The sequence below is a fragment of the Orcinus orca genome, chromosome 13 (assembly GCF_937001465.1).
Source record: "Orcinus orca chromosome 13, mOrcOrc1.1, whole genome shotgun sequence".
NCBI classification, from domain to species: domain Eukaryota; kingdom Metazoa; phylum Chordata; class Mammalia; order Artiodactyla; family Delphinidae; genus Orcinus; species Orcinus orca.
Window position 1 is genome coordinate 63,001,686 of NC_064571.1, and position 17,724 is coordinate 63,019,409.

Below are 17,724 nucleotides of genomic sequence, written 5' to 3' on the forward strand. Positions count from 1 at the left end.
CTACTAGTTCTGGTTCATGGGCTCAGTAGCTGTGGCACGTGGGCTCAGTAGTTGTGGCTCATGGGCTCTAGAGTGAAGGTTCAGCAGTTGTGGCATACGGGCTTAGTTGCTCCACGGCATGTGGGATCTTCCCAGACCAGGGCTCAAACCCATGTCCCCTGCATTGGCAGGCGGATTCCCAAACACAGCACCACCAGGGAAGCCCTTTGATTTTCTTTTTTTGTAGTATCTTTGTCTGGTTTTGGTATCAGGGTGATGGTGGCCTCATAGAATGAGTTTGGGAGTGTTCCTCCCTCTGCAATTTTTTGGAAGAGTTTGAGAAGCATGGGTGTTAACTCTTCTCTAAATGTTTGATAGAATTCACCTGTGAAGCCACCTGGTCCTGGCCTTTTGTTTGTTGGAAGATTTTAAATCACAGTTTCAATTTTTTTACTCACAAGTCTGTTCATATTTTCTATTTCTTCCTGGTTCAGTCTTGGAAGGTTATATCTTTCTAAGAATTTGTCCACTTCTTCCAGGTTGTCCATTTTATTGGCATAGAGTTGCTTGTAGTAATCTCTCATGATCCTTTGTATTTCTGCAGTGTCAGTTTTTACTTCTCCTTTTTCATTTCTAATTTTATTGATTTGACTCCTCTTCCTATTTTTCTTGATGAGTCTGGCTAAAGGTTTATAAATTTTGTTTATCTTCTCAAAGAACTAGATTTTAGTTTTATTGATCATTGCTATTGCTTTCTTTGTTTCTATTTCATTTATTTCTGCTGTTCTTTATGATTTCTTTCCTTCTACTAAATTTGGATTTTGTTTGCTTTTCTTCCTCTAGTTCCTTTAGGTGTAAGTTTAGGTTGTTTATTTGAGATTTTTCTCAAATTTGAGATGTTTCCTGAGGTAGGATTGTACTGCTTTATACTTCCCTCTTAGAACTGCTTTTGCTGCACCCCATAGGTTTTGGATCATGTGTTTTCATTGTAATTTGTCTCTAGGTATGTTTTGATTTCCTCTTTGATTTCTTCAGTGATCTCTTGGTTTTTTAGTAGTGTATTGTTTAGCCTCCATTTGTTTGTGTTTTTTATGTTTTTCTCCCTGTAATTGATTTCTAATCTCATAGCACTGTGGTCAGAAACAATGCTTGATATGATTTCAATTTTCTTAAATTTACCAAGGCTTGATTTGTGACCCAAGATGTGATCTATCCTTTGTGACCGCCTGGAGGGGTGGGATAGGGAGGGTGGGAGGGAGGGAGACGCAAAAGGGAAGAGATATGGGAACATATGTATATGTATAACTGATTAACTTTGTTATAAAGCAGAAACTAACACACCATTGTAAAGCAATTATACCCCAATAAAGATGTTAAAAAAAAGTTATTATGAAAATTAAAAAAAAAAAAGATGTGATCTATCCTGGAGAATGTTCCATGTGCACTTGAGAAGAAAGTGTAATCTGCTGTTTTTGGATGGAATGTCCTATGAATAACAATTAAATCTATCTGTTTTAATGTGTCATTTAAAGTTTGTGTTTCCTTATTAATTTTCTGTTTGGATGATCTGTCCATTGGTGTAAGTGAGGTGCTAAAGTCCCCCACTTTTATTGTTTTACTGTCAATTTCCTCTGTTATAGCTGTTAGCAGTTGCCTTATGTATTGAGGTGCTCCTATGTTGGGTGCATATATATTTATAATTGTTATATCTTCTTCTTGGGTTGATCCCTTGATCATTATGTAGTGTCCTTCCTTGTCTCTTGTAACATTCTTTATTTTAAAGTCTATTTTATCTGATATGAGTATTGCTACTCCAGCTTTCTTTTGATTTCCATTTGCATGGAATATCTTTTTCCATCTGCTCACTTTCAGTCTGTATGTGTCCCTAGGTCTGAAGTGGGTCTCGTGTAGACAGCATATAGATGGGTCTTGTTTTTGTATCCATTTGTATCCATTGTATCCATGAGCCTGTGTCTTTTGGTTGGAGCATTTAATCCATTCACTTTTAAGGTAATTATTGATATGTATGTTCCTATTGCCATTTTCTTAATTGTTATGGGTTTGTTTTTGTAGGCCCTTTTCTTCTCTTGTGTTTCCCACTTAGAAAATTTCCTTTAGCATTTGTAGAGCTGGTTTGGTGGTGCTGAATTCTCTTAGCTTTTGCTTGTCTGTAAAGCTTTTGATTTCTCTGTCAAATCTGAATGAGATCCTTTCTGGGTAGAGTAACCTTGGTTGTAGGTTCTTCCTTTTCATCACTTTAAATATATTGTGCCACTCCCTTCTGGTTTGTAGAGTTTCTGCTGAGAAATCAGCCGTTAACCTTATGGGAGTTCCCTTGAATGTTATTTATTGTTTTTCCCTTGTTGCTTTCAATACTTTTTCTTTGTCTTTAATTTTGTCAATTAGATTACTGTGTGTCTCAGCATGTTTCTCCTTGGGTTTATCCTGCCTGAACTTGGGTGGCTTCCTGGACTTGGGTGGCTATTTCCTCTCCCATGTTAGGGAAGTTTATGACTATAATCTCTTCAAATATTTTCTCGGGTGCTTTCTCTCTCTCTTCTCCTTCTGGGACCCTTATAATGTGAATGTTGTTGCATTTAATGTTGTCCCAGAGGTCTCTTAGGCTGTCTTCCTTTCCTTTTATTCTTTTTTCTTTATTCTGCTCTGTGGCCATGAATTCCACTATTCTGTCTTCCAGGTCACTTATCCATTCTTTTGCCTCAGTTATTCTGCTATTGATTCCTTCTAGTGTATTTTTCATTGCAGTTATTGTATTGTTCATCTCTCTTTGTTTGTTCTTTAATTCTTCTAGGTGTTTGTTCTTTAATTCTTCTAGGTCTTTGTTAAACATTTCTTGCATCTTCTCGATCTTTGCTTTCATTCTTTTTCCGAGGTCCTGGATCATCTTCACTATCATTTTTCTGAATTCTTTTTCTGGAAGGTCGCCTATCTCCACTTCATTTAGTTGTTTTTCTGGGGTTTTATCTTGTTCCTTCATCTGGTACAATGTCCTCTGCCTTTTTATTTTGTCTATCTTTCTGTGAATGTGGTTTTCCTTCCACAGGCTGCAGAATTGTAGTTCTTCTTGCTTCTGCTGTCTGCCCTCTGGTGGATGAGGCCATCTAAGAGGTTAGTGCATGTTTCCTGATGGGAGGGACTGGTGGTGGGTTGAGCTGGGTGTTGCTCCGGTTGGTAGAGGTCAGTAAAACTTTAATCCACTTGTCTGCTAATGGGTGGGGCTGGGTTGCCTCCCTGTTGTTTGTTTGGCCTGAGGCAACCCACCACCGGAGCCTACCCAGCTCTTTGGTGGGGCTAATGGTAGACTCTGGGAGGGCTCATGCCAAGGAGTACTTCCCAGAACTTCTACTGCCAGTGTCCTTGTCCCCACGGTGAGCCACAGCCACCCCCTGCCTCTGCAGGAGACCCTCCCACACTAGCAGGTAGGTCTGATTCAGTCTCCTATGGGGTCACTGCTCCTTCCCCTGGGTCCCGATGAGCACACTACTTTGCGTGTGCCCTCCAAGAGTGAAGTCTCTGTTTCCCCCAGTCCTGTCAAAGTCCTGCAGTCAAATCCCGCTAGCCTTCAAAGTCTGATTCTCTAGGAATTCCTCCTCCCGTTGTCGGACCCTCAGGTTGGGAAGCCTGATGTGGGGCTCAGAACCTTCACTCTAGTGGGTGGACTTCTGTGGTATAAGTGTTCTCCAGTTTGTAAGTTACTCACTCAGCAGTTATGGGATCTGATTTTATTGTGATTGCACCCCTCCTACTGTCTCATTGTGGCTTCTCTTTTGTCTTTGGATGTGGGGTATCTTTTTTGGTGAGTTCCAGTGTCTTCCTGTCGATGATTGTTCAGCAGTTAGTTGTGATTCCGGTGCTCTCGTGAGAGGGAGTGAGCACACATCCTTCTACTCCGCCATCTTGAACCAATCTCCGGGAATATGCCTTATAGTTAAATGATAATCCATGGTAATGGAAGGGATTAAGATTTAGGTAATGGAAACCAATGGTTAAAAAAAAAGTAGACAGATTTTTGAAATGCAGTCACCTAAACACAGACTCATACTTTGCAAACACCAGCCTGCGTCTCTCTGGGGTGTGGTCTCCTCTCTGCCATTTGGGACCTGGGAATAAGGCCCACCTTCATCCTCCCCCACATTTGTGTTGGTGGTGAGGCAATAGGTAGACTAAAGAGGAAGGTTCAAATGTACCTTGAAGATCATCCCGCTCCAGCCTCCATCTGGTGCTTGATTCTCCCCAACTTTGTGTCATGTGTCTGTCCAGACTGTATGTCAACATTTCCAAGGATTAAATACTGTCTATTCTACCCGTAGGCAATATAGTAGAAAGATCTAACTTTTGCTCTATTTAAGCACATATCTGAACTAATTTGGAATCCTCCTATTAGTCTTGTTTCTGACTTTTTAGATGACACAGGAAAAAAATTACTGCTTATTTATAGTGATAGCATTTGGAAGATTCCGTCATTTCAATCCCAAAGGTTTCCCTTTGTAACGAAAAACCATTTCCAGTTTTCAGGAATCTCCTGTGTCAGTTTGAACCTGTCTTGGTCATTATCCTCTGGACACCTTGTTTTCTAATAATCCTCAAAACTTAGCACTCAAAACCAAGCATAATATGCCAAGAATAAGAGATTGAGGAGAAGGGGAAATTGCCTAGAATAAAATGTGGTCAGGCATGTTGGTAAGTATGTCTTGGGTGTTAAATTCTTTTAGTGTGTATTTCAAAATCCAAGATGGTTGTTACACAGATAGAATGAGATTTTAAAATATAATGTTAATAATGATGTTTAGGTACATGATAAGCTATTGACATTAATAGTAAGAAAAGTGGGTGTGGAAGGCTGTAGATGGCATCATGATGCTGAAAAGGTTCCTGGGCCCCAGCTATTGGATGCTGGGGGAGAACTGATTTCCACGGCAGGCATGGGAGGTACCTGGGTGCCAGGGAGCTGGTGTGGGCCACTCACTGGCCGCTAATTCTGCACTGCTTGATTTATATCAATGGCAAATTTAAGAAGCAGGATTAATTAATCTGCCCCTCCACGTTCCCTTTGTTGGCGTTGACTCCTCCCAGTTCAGCTCCTGCTGCCTCTGGAATGGCAGACGCCCTCAGGATAGATATTGAGGATATCTACAATTCAACTTAAACCTTTATGTTTCTGAAAATAGTTTTGATATTTTAACACACATAGCATTAAACTTCACTCTGAAACTAGATTACTCATTTATTGTAAAAGGATACAACTCAGAAACAACCAAATGGAAAAAATGCATAGGGCAATGTATGGGGGAAGGACTAGGGGACTTGCATGCTCTCTCCAGGCTCACCACCCTGCCAGCACCTCCACATGTTCACCAACCCAGAAGTTCTGAGAATTTTTTTCAAAGGAAAAGTGATATAGGGCAGAATTAAAATGTTAAGGTCATAAAAAACTAATAAATAATGCAATAATAATGAAACCATCTATAGAAAGAGGGAATAAAGTCATTCTGCCTATTACCTCTTGACTGCAATAGCCTCCTTGCTTTCACTCTGGTGCCTCCTCACTCCTTTTCCATGTTATAACCAGAGTGATCCCTTTCATCACTCTACTTAAATTCCTTCAGTGGCTTCCCACTTTTCTTGGGCCAATGACCAATGTTCTTAGTAGTTCCTACATGGTCTGCATCATCGTTCCAGATTTACCCTGTGTCACTTTCCCTTGCCCTCTGTACACACACTGACCCTTGTCCAGTTATTTGAACACACCACGGGCCATTGCTATGCTTCCACCCCCCCCCCCAGCTTTTTATCTAATTAACTGCCACTTATCACTGAAAATTAAGCTTAAATGTCATTTCCTCAGGGGAACCATTCCTGACCCTCCGCTTTAGGTCAGATCCCTTTCTTAAGCGCTCTCAAAATTTCTTTCCGTCAGAGCACTTATCTCAGTTTGTAATTGTGTATTAGCACGATTATTAATTTAATGTCCATTAAATGTTAATCACTGTCCCAGCTTGAGAAAAAAATCTCACCAAGACTGGCCACGGACACTCTTCCCTTCCACACCTCTACCACTTTCTGTATTTCCAGGATCTCACTTTGCCTCTGATATGTGTGTATGTGGACAAGAGAGGGGTTATCCTCACAGACTGTTGGAAGGGGACTGATCAGTTTTTCTTTATATGATCACAGGCTCTGTGCAATGGAAAGGTCTTCTGTTTCACTTGGCTCCCTGGTGCTGACAACAGATGGTGCTTCACTCACAAGGAAGGTGGGCAGAACTTCCCTCTGGTCTGCAAGCTCCCTCTTGGTCTGATCCCAGCCCTACATCCCTGACTTTCCTTCAACATGCTTCCTCTCCCTTTCTTTCCCTCCTCACTTCCTCCTACTCCTATAACTCTATCTTGTGGGATGGAATTGGTGGGGGAGGGAGTACTAGAATAAAGTACTTCTTCCTAATCAATTTGGCTAATTGAAAAAAATCTTATATCTGTGCTTCACCTTTTAAAACTGGAGTAAGAATTTGGTTTTTGAGCTCTAGTTCTTTTGTGATAATACTTCCCTGAGGTAGTTAGATGCCTTGTGTCTAAGTGCCCCAACGAAGGAGGGTCACAGAGAAAAAAGATTGAGTAGGTGATAAGCACATTGGCCATTATACAAAATTATTACCCAATTACATGTCTCTTCCCATCAAACTGTGGAAACAGAGATGATGTCTCTTCTTATCCAACTTTATATCATCAGCATCTAATGCAGTGTCTGGTTCATATTAGGGACCCAAAAACCACTTGTTGAGTAAATCAATAAGTGAACAATTGAAAGAGGAGATAAATAAAGTGACAGGCAAGAGCCAACATGACTGACTTTGAGATGAAGGGCCTGGAAATCAGGACCTGATAGCCAAAGACAGAGACCCTGAGCCCAGAGGAGACAAGATAGATACAAGCAGAAAGACCAAGTCTCTAGTGGATTAAGAAAAGAGTCTACTAAGAGACAAATTGTCTGTGGAGATAGGAAAATAGGCTACTCTGGAGTTAGAGGAAAATCCACACTTATTTTCTAGTAGAAGAAAAAAAAAATTTGTTCATTTTTCATAGAAGCTAAAAGTTCAATCTACAGACCCAGTAGGTATAAATAATGTTTTATAATAATGAATTTTAAAATACCAGGCACTGTGCAAAGCACTTTATTCACATCATCACACTTAACTCATAATAAACCTATGAAATAGTATTTTTAATGCCAATTTTACAGACAAAGAAACTGAGGCTTATAAATGGAATACTACGTCAATCAGCTGTAAAAAGAACCCCATTGTTTTTAGTGACAAAGAACATCTATGAATGGAAATGATCTATGATTAAAGGAAACACGTTCATTGTATTATGCAAATCTTATTCATCCTGATGATACTTTTTAGTCTGCTTGTCTTATTCCCCCATCATGACAGTGGATTTGCCTATTTTCCTTTGTAGTTCTGTAAATTTTTACTTTATCTATTTTGAGGCTACATTATTAAGTCTATATAATCTTAGGATTATTTTGTCTTTCTGTTGAATTGAACCTTCTATAAAATAAAGAAATTCTTTCACTAGAAAAAAAAATGAAACTGAGGCTCAGAGGGCTATGATAACTTGCTCAAAGTCTCACATTAATAAGTGGTAGAGCCAGGATTTAAATTAAGATCAGAGGAACCCCAGAGTCAGAGTTTTAGCCCCAGTGCTTATTCACATTCATAAAATGCTTTATAGTTTTCAAAATGTTTTTTAACATGTATTTGTAGACATCATCCTAACAATCCCAAGAGTAGGCAGGGCAGATGCTACCATCCCCATCTTACAGGTGTCTAAAAAGAATAAAGGCAAAGTGTGCCTGTCCTACAACTTACTGATGGTTTAAAACCTGAGCTGCCACTATTTACAATAGCCAGGACATGGAAGCAACCTAAGTGTCCATCGACAGATGAATGGATAAAGAAGATTTGGCTCATATATACAATGGAATATTACTCAGCCATAAGAAGGAACAAAATTGTTATTTGTAATGAGGTGGATGGACCTAGAGTCTGTCATACAGAGTGAAGTAAGTCAGAAAGAGAAAAACAAATACAGTATGCTAACGCGCATATATGAAATCTAAAAAACGGTACTGATGAACCCAGTGGCAGGGCAGGAATAAAGATGCAGATGTGGAGAACAGACTTGAGGACACAGGGGGAGAAGGTGAAGCTGGGACGAAGTGAGAGAGTAGCATTGACATATATATGCTAACAAATGTAAAATCGATGGCTAGTGGGAAGCTGCTGCATAGTACAGGGAGATCAGCTCGGTGCTTTGTGACTACCTAGAGGGGTGGGATAGGGAGGGTGGGAGGGAGACGCAAGAGGGAGGGGATATGGGGATATATATATACATATAGCTGATTCACTTTGTTATCAGAAACTAACCCAATATTGTAAAGCAATTAAACTCCAATTAAGATATATATATATATATATATATATATATATATATATATATATATATATATATATATATATATGCCTGAGCTGCATTGGTCAGGGAAATGGGATGGTAGTTAAAGATACTAAAATCTACATAACTTAAATTGATTGATTCTGATGTTACTTAATTGCCTATACTCTGGAACCTCAAATATGTTACCCTGTGCAAACCACACTCTCTGTGGGTACACCTGATCCACTCCGCTCTATAATCATCATGACTAGTGAGAACTGCCTGCCCATCCACAGGGGCTGGCCTGGCTCCCATGTTCATAGCATGTGAAACTCTCCCAATCCTTTCCCCACTGTCACTGATGAGAACAGGGTGCACGCCTGATTCAGAGAAGCCAGTTAATTTCTCTGTGTGGCCAGAACGGAGGGACATGGGAAAACTGAGCACTGGTGGGAGAGAGACATGTAAGGGTGGGAAGGGAGTTGGCAACTGAATTGAGAAACCGAGAAAGCAGGTCATGGAGAAGGAAGAATGAACGAATCAGGCAAGAAAAGAGAAGCAGAGCTGAGAAACAAAGACAACACCTCTTCTGGATTCCTAAAGTATTTCCAGTTTCTGGTTCCACTTCTATCTGGAGGCCCGATGGCTTTCCTGACACACTAGCTGGAGTTAGGTTTGGTTGTTTGCATCCCAAAGTGTCCTAAGTGAAGCTCCATTTCTAGCTGATGGAGGAGGACTGAGGAGTGGAAAGAGCTGGCCGACGCCAGGGTGATCATGTGTCTGGGGACCACCTGTGGGGGCCATGGGGGAAGTCTCTGCTTTGGAGTGATAGCCATTGTATCAGTAGAATGAGGCAATTGCTTGGGACTGCTAGGGATATAAAGACTTGTTAAATCATCGCAGGATCACTTAGGTGGTAAAGGGGAGGAGGCTTTTGATCATCTACAAAGCACATGAATATAACAAAAAGCAATCAGGTGTGCATTGTACTCCTTTTCTGTTTTACTTTCTTTGGTTACTATGGTAGTGCGACCAAGCTTTATGATGGCTTCTTGCTAGACACTTTTCTATATGTTACAATTATGACGAATCTAGAGAACACTGAAGCACCAGGATGAGGGGTAACGCTGTAACTAACATCTGTATCATGCTCTACACCTTACAAAGTGTTTTTGCATTATTATAGTGTTGTGATTCATGGAGCATCTATTGTATATCAGGTGCTCTGTCAGGGCTTTTTATATAATAGCTCTGATTCCCCCAACCACACCCAGAGGGAGGTATTCTCATCCCTAATTTAAAAACCAGGAAACTGAGGATCACAGAACCTAAATGACCTGCCTGTAAATATTCAGACACCAAGGTTTGAAAAATGCCTTTGGGATGCATTTTGCATTCCTATTGCCATGTAATGATACTTTCCCTCACTCTTCATTTCACTCCATTCATTCATAGAGATGAGAGGGAATACACTATCATAAAAATATTCATGAGTAGGTCATGGTAATAGCAAGGGAAGTATTCAAAAATAATTGAGAACTGTAACATAGAAATATAGAACGACTCAATGAAGTCAAGGGTGAAAGTATCAGATCAATTCCATTCGATTCTCTCTGGCAGAGGTGAGAAATGAGACTCTCACCAATTTTAATTTATCTATTTAACAAATTCAACAAATACTTATTGAATACATACTTGTCTACTCATGCCAGGTATTGTGTAAGACACTGGAGATAGAAGTTGGACATATATGGATACAATTCATAGTCCTAATTGGCTCTTGAACCAGTGGGGAGACAGATTTATAAACAATCCCAAAGTAGTCTCTTAAGAGCACTGAGGGAGGTAGGATATTTTACAGGGAGCAATAGGAATTTAAGTAAAATGTGTATAAAACGTTTGTTTTTGCTAGGGGGTGCAGATCAGGGACACTGAATGTATCACAGAAGAGGTAGTGAGGGACTGGGGTGTTAAGGATGAGTAAGAATTTGTTGGGTGGACAAGGAGGTATTGTTAGCATGAAAAAGATCACTGTCTTTTTTTTTTAAACAGCATTTTTATTCTTTCAGATGACTTTTTTTTTTTTTTTTTTTGGTCTCACTGCCCAGTTTGCGGGATCTTAGTTCCCTGACCAGGCCAGGGATTGAACATGGGCCACTGCAGTGAAAGCACTAAGTCCTAACCACTGGACTGTCAGGGAATTCCGAAAAGATCACTGTCTTGTTTCAAGAATTCGTGTGAAGGGGCAGAGTTTAGAATCTTCAGAGCCAGTTCCTCTACTAGTCTGTGAATACATTTTTTCTTGGGATGAACATGGGCTAGAAGAGGGAGTTGAACAGCAATGAAAGGTGCTTATTCAAACTCTGCTACTGTAGAATTTCCTGTCCTGAACTTACCACATGTAGCTCTTGTGCATGCAGGTGTGTGTGAGTGTGTGTCTGTGTGTGTGTACTCATCTTCTTGCGCCTTTCTTCTATCTGCTATTTGAGGAGGGAGTACAGTAACTACTGTGCTGATATATAATCTGATAAAGTGTTAATTATATTTCTGGTTATATTTCTTTTTTTCTTGCCACAATTAATCCATATTTCATTAGTAAATTTCACATTATATGTATGATACTTATAGATATTTTTGTTTACATGTTTAATTTCCATATCAGCTGTGTGTTCCTTTAAATGCATTTCTTTGGTTAAACAGTTGTTTCCAGATGGAAACATATCCATCAGTACACTTTATTAGAAATTTAATTTGGTTGTGGATTTCATCAATCAGTAAATAAATGGTCAATTAATATTTAACAATTTAAAAATTACTGCATAGGGTCTTCCCTGGTGGCACAGTGGTTGAGAGTCTGCCTGCCGATGCAGGGGACACGGGTTTGTGCCCTGGTCCGGGAAGATCCCACATGCCGCGGAGCGGCTAGCCCCGTGAGCCATGGCCACTGAGCCTGCACTTCCGGAGCCTGTGCTCCACAACAGGAGAGGCCACAACAGTGAGAGGCCCGTGTACCGCAAAAAAAAAAATTACTGCATAATAATTGCACTAAAATGCTCAGTAGTATCTTGTTGCATACTCTGAGCATTGCTTAAAAGAACATTTATTCAAACAAGAAAGTTATTGGGTGTTATAAAGTATCTAGAACAATAGCATGAACTTTGTGATTTCTTAAACACTCAGGTTTTCCAGATCAGTGAGAGTATCTAATGCAATAGTGATTTAATGTGACATATTTTAATGAATGCATTATCAATTGGTGACTAAAGACCATGTGAATTGATTTGTCCATTTGCCCAGCACATTATAGGGCAGGCTACTAAATGCATATAGATCATGCATTGGTAAAGACAGGCTGCTTTCTAGATGTGAAGGTTATATGTGTTGTGGCCAACATAGTCCCAGTGGGAACCATTCTTGGAAATTATAATTGAGTCATTGGGATATGTTATTAGTTTTAATAGTAATTGATTTACATAAAGTCTCAGGAAAATATTGAATGCAATATAATGCAGAACCAAGGCTGCAGTGTTGTTAAATGTGAAAACAGCCCCTGGTAACTCAATTTGCACAGTTTGACACAAAAAGGCACCAGTAAAACTACATGCCTGTGATGTGGGATCATAAATGAATAAATACTTTACTTGGTAAGTATGGGTAAGACCTGAAAATACTTCATGGTCATCCCAGTTCTTCTGTGAATTGCTGATCATGTGAGAAGGCTTTAGTTTCCTTCAGGGAGAATACTGAGGGAGAAGGCAATACAGACAGCATAGTTGGATCTTGATGGGTTTCATTTCATTCCTCATGGTATTAACACCAACAAGAAGTGTTTTTTATAGTAGTACTGACTTACTACTTATCCACCTGGGTTGACATTGTCAGTGGATGACACTGGATTAGTATTTTATTTTTTTAATCACTAACCTGGATAATGCAATTATGAGCATTATCAAGTTTGCAAACAGCACCGAGATGGCAGGGCTTAACACCTCAAAGCTCACACACAAAGAGCACAGTGTAATCTTTTGAGTCAAGGAGAGCAGTTCCAAATCCTTTTCAATGATCTGACGATAGTCTGTGGCTTATCACTGAAATGCGAAAGTACAGGGTGCTACCTTCTGTAGAACTTGAGCTGTAAGAGTTACCTGGATGACGTTTTGTTCCAACTCAACAGCTTTGCACTAGCCAACACACAATAGACAATAAAGCATTATCAAAAACTCTTGAACTGGCTCCAGGATGTTGGCTGTGTTTTAGCAGGCCTATGAAAATCTCCTCTCCCTCACAATTCACTTCATTCATAACACTTTGTCTTAAAAATTATAAATTTATTTGTTGAATTTACTAGTTCTATAAGCACAGGACTAAGTATATCTTTTAAAAAATTTATCAATATATTCCCAGTATCCAACACTTAACATGTGTTCTATATTACTTGAAGAATAAATGAACCAAATTTATATTTACTGACTCTTCCACAGAAGTCCAGAATTCATCTTCATCAAGGGCTCCATTTTAAGCCTGAGCTGTGCCAGTTACTGGGTTCAGACACATCTGGACTTGTCCTTTTGGAGGGTGGGAGGCACACAGGAATCTACATCTATTTTATTGAGTTAATGTGCATGGGAGGAAGAGGAATGAAAATATGGCCCCCAAACCTCCTGTGTGGAGCATGATGATGAAAGGGGGGCAGGAAGTGAAGGACTGCTTTCCATGAGGGCTCTGTGAGTTATGTAGACACACATGGTGTCTGACATAAGTAGATGAGAGAGGATCATCCCATTGCTCCTAGGGCCATCCTGGCATCTCAAGGGTTGGCATCTTTGGGAGGGCACAGGTGTCACAGACATGAATATACTCACGAGAGGAGCGGTACCATTGATAGAAGAGACACATTTAATGAAGTGGGCATCAAATGGAGGGCAGAAGATAAGAAGAACATGGCAGGATATGTACTTCACAAATAACTTCCTGATCCCAAGAGACACTTGGGCATTCCCAGATACAAGCAGAGAAGGATTTATCCCTTTTCAGGTAGATGGGGGTAAGAGCCAATGAGATGTGCATTACTGCTGCGTCAGTGATGCCATCTGCACCCATAGGTTCAAGAGGCCTGGAAAAACTTAGGTTACATTTCTATCAGGAAATTTTTTATACTTCTCCAGCTCATTGATTGGCAAACCTTAGTTAATATCTCCAACTGACACGTTTAACTTTATCTAATTGTCTTTCAAGCTTCTGGTCCAAAACTAAGCTTCTGGGTTGGATATTCCATGAATCACAGAAAATCCATTCCTAATTTGTCAGGTGGATGTTCTGAAAGGAGAATTGATAGCTCTGGATTCATATTCATCTAGTCTGTAGACTGTGGGTGTGAACTCCTATCCTCAACTGGGAAGCCCCAGAGGGGCAATGTTTGTGTCTTATTCACTTCTGAGTCCTCAGGGCCTCGCCCCATGTCTGGCACAGAGGAGATGTTCAGGAAATATTTCATGAACAATGTTTTATTTAACTTGAAAGGGCAGAGTACATGTAAATTGAATTTCAGATAAAATTATTACTTTCATGGACAAAGAGAAAGGAAAAGCAAGTGAGGGTCTCAACAGATCCCACAATGCAAGGTTTCTGAATTCTTCTTTTGCTTAATTCAATTTCTCACCTTTCAGCTTCCACTCTAACAGCTGCTACTCAGACCTGCTCCCACGTGTGGCCTTGAAGACACCATGCTACCCGTCAGCTGGGTTCCTGTTACCAGGTAATGCAGCTCAGGCAGGGTACATTCTGAAATGTGTTTGGTGTCCTTTTCCTCTAAGTGCCATTCTTCATATTAACAAGCTGAATTGCGTGGGACAAGCTCACTGAAATTTGTAGACTGAAATCTCTGGCAGGAGGTAGGGATGACACCTGACCAGAGCACCCTGCTTATTCTCACTCAATGTCATCTCCCTCCCTCAACATCACCCGAGCCTACATCTCCCGCTAACTTGATTCTTTTCTGAGAACATTGGAACACCACAGACTGCCTGATTCTGATGGATAGTTTGAAGTCCTTCTAGAATTCAGATAATAATTGCTGGAAAGAGTAAGGAGTGAAATTACCATGCAAAATCCCATAGGTTTCATTGGTGTAGTTAAGTCTAAAGTATCAGTATAAGAAATGTGTCCATCTTCTTCCAAAATTGTGATGGTGTCATGCTGCCAACATGGTTGGTCAATGGGAAGGACCATATGGGCTGTATGCGCCACTGAATGCAGCACACATGGGCAGTCCCTCCAGAAGGAACACACCGTAAGGGGTTGACTGGGACTCACTATTGACTAGTTCAATACTGGTTTTATTTTCTTCCCAGTGATGTGAGTATTCAGGCAGTGGTGCCATCCCAAGTTATGAGTGTCATGCTCCACTCTGAGCCAAGTATTGGATGAAGACCGACTTTTTTCTTATCTTCAGTGTCATAGTGTTTTAGCTGAATTAAATGGATAGTTCCCTGTTCCGTTTTTAGTTCTATTTACATAAAACATTTCAAGTAGGAACACTGTCATGTGATACTTTTCTTGATCAAGATATGTAAATTAATCCAATTAATTTATTTATCCAATCAAGACATACTTATTGAGTGCCTACTATGTGCCAGATCCTCTTCTAGGCCCTGGGAACATGCCAGTGAGCAAATCTTTAAAAAGATTTCACATTTCTTTAATTCAGGTTTATTCCAGTAAAGTTAAGTTTCCACTATTTAAAGATATGTAGGCTCTTACAGATGGCCAACAGGCACATGAAGAGATGCTCAACATTGCTAATTATTAGAGAAATGCAAATCAAAACTACAGTGAGGTACCACCTCACACCAGTCAGAATGGCCATCATTAAAAAGTCTACAAAGAACAAATGCTGGAGAGGGTGTGGAGAAAAGGGAACCCAAATACACTGTTAGTGGGAATGTAAGTTGGTATAGCCACTATGGAAAACAGTATGGAGGTTCCTCAGAAAACTAAAAATAGAGTTGCCATATGATTCAGCAATCCCACTCCTGGGCATATATTGGACAAAACTGTAATTCAAAAAGATAATGTACTCCTATGTTCATAGCAGCACTATTCACGATAGCCAAGACATGGAAACAACCTAAATGTCCCTTGACAGATGAATGGATAAAGAAGATGTGGTACATATATACAATGGAATAATACTCAGCCATAAAAAAGAATGAAATAATGCCATTTGCAGCAACATGGATGGACCTAAAGATTATCATGTAAGTGAAGTAAGTCAGAAAGAGAAAGACAAATACCGTATGGTAGCACTTATATGTGGAATTTAAAATATGACACAAATGAACTTATCTACAAAACAGAAACAGACTCACAGACATAGAGAACAGACTTGTGGTTGCCAAGGGAGAGTTGGAGAGGGGGAGGGATGGAGGGGAGTTTGGGGTTAGCAGAATGGATAAAGAATAAGGTCATACCATAAAGCATAGGGAACTATATTCAATATCCCGTAATAAACCATAATGGGAAAGTATACAAAAAAGAATGTATATGTATGTATAATATAGCAGAAATTAACACAACATTGTAAATCAACTATACTTCAATAAAAAAAGATATGTAGCCTCTAATATAGCAGGGTCTTATATCATAATAGGGTTTTGGCTTTATTTTCTTATTGTTTACTGTTCTTGTAGAAATACTGACAATATCTTAGGTTTTCCCTTCCTCCTCCCTTCCCTTCCTTTCCTTTCTTTTACTTTTCTCTTTCCTCCCTCCCTCTCTCCCTTCTTTCCTTCTTCTTTTCTCTTTCTGATAATATTAGTCTAAGTGTCACAAGCCCATAAAAGACAGTGACTGACAATTTCATAACAGAGAATTAAGGCCTTGAGATGTCACTAGAAAGTAGGAAAATAGGAAGTGAGGGATACAAGTGCATGCTCATGTAAAAAACATCTAAATGGTCTTAGGCATGTGGTAGCTGTTAAATGGAAGGGCCATCTGATCCTTCCTTTCTGAGATGTTCCTATCTTGAATCTGCCCGTCAATTAGCATCTACAGACACATGCATCTTTCTTTCAGCGAGCACGTTATATGGGGAGACGGATTGACAGGGACCAGGTCTGACTTTAGTTGTAGGCGATGTTGCTATTTTATAGCCCTCTCCTGGGGGCGGGGGTGGCGAGGAACATGGACATGATTTGCAACATTGATTGATTCTGAGAAATTGCCCAATAAACCCTGACTACCACAGGTGGTATGCAGAAATACGTTTCCCTGATTTCTGGTTTCCGAATCATCATACCTTTCCACTCAGAATGCACGCTCTCCTTTCACTTGGTCCCTTTGTTGCCTCTGGAGTCCATCTGCAGAGCTGGCCATCGCTTTGGAGGAAGATGAGCAGCAGGATGCTAGGCTGTGTGTTTGCTTCCTGGGGAAACATGACCTGTAGAAGACATGGTCCAAGAGTAAGGAATTTGACTGCTCTCAAGGCCCAGAGGGACCAGAGGCTCTGCCTCCCCCTCTGCCTGGAAGTCCATTGACCAGATTGACCTCTTCCGTGCTGTCACCACTGCTGACTTGAGTCCTTCAACCACTGCAACAGCTGCTGGCTTGGCAGAAGTGATGTAGGTTTTGCATACACTATATGTGATTCTTGGTGAAGTTCATATTTCTTTACCATCATATTTTTTTTGTTACTGTCTTTCCTCATATAGTTTGAATACTACTTCAGGGTTGGGACTGTTTTAGTATTTGCACATTTTAACAAATATGAACTAAGCTGTCAGTCACAAGAGGAAGAAAATGAATCTGTTTCCTCCTATTTTCTTCATCTATTTACTTGTTCATTTGTCTTTAGTTCAGTCAGCAGATATGCATTGAGTACCTATTTCATGCCATCCATTGTTGTAGGTATGGGGATATAGCAGTGAACAAAATAGACAATATTTCCTGCTGTAGTATTCCAGAAAGGGGAGAGAAATAATAAACAAATAAGCATACAATATGCCATATGGTGATAAGTGCTATGGAGAAAAATCCTGCAGGAACAGGCAGCTGCAATTTTAAACAAAGGGGTCAGAATGACCTTTCTGGGAAGGTGATATTTAAGCTCATAAATTTAATAAGTAACTGTATTTCCCATTCTGCCTGCAATTCATTGTTTCCAATCTCCAGAGCAATTCAGACTCTACCTTCTCTACAAAACCCAGCTCCATCAGTGGTCATGTTTATATTTACACTAAGAAAAGTATTTTTTGATTAACTGAAATTCAAATTTAACTGGGTGTCCTGT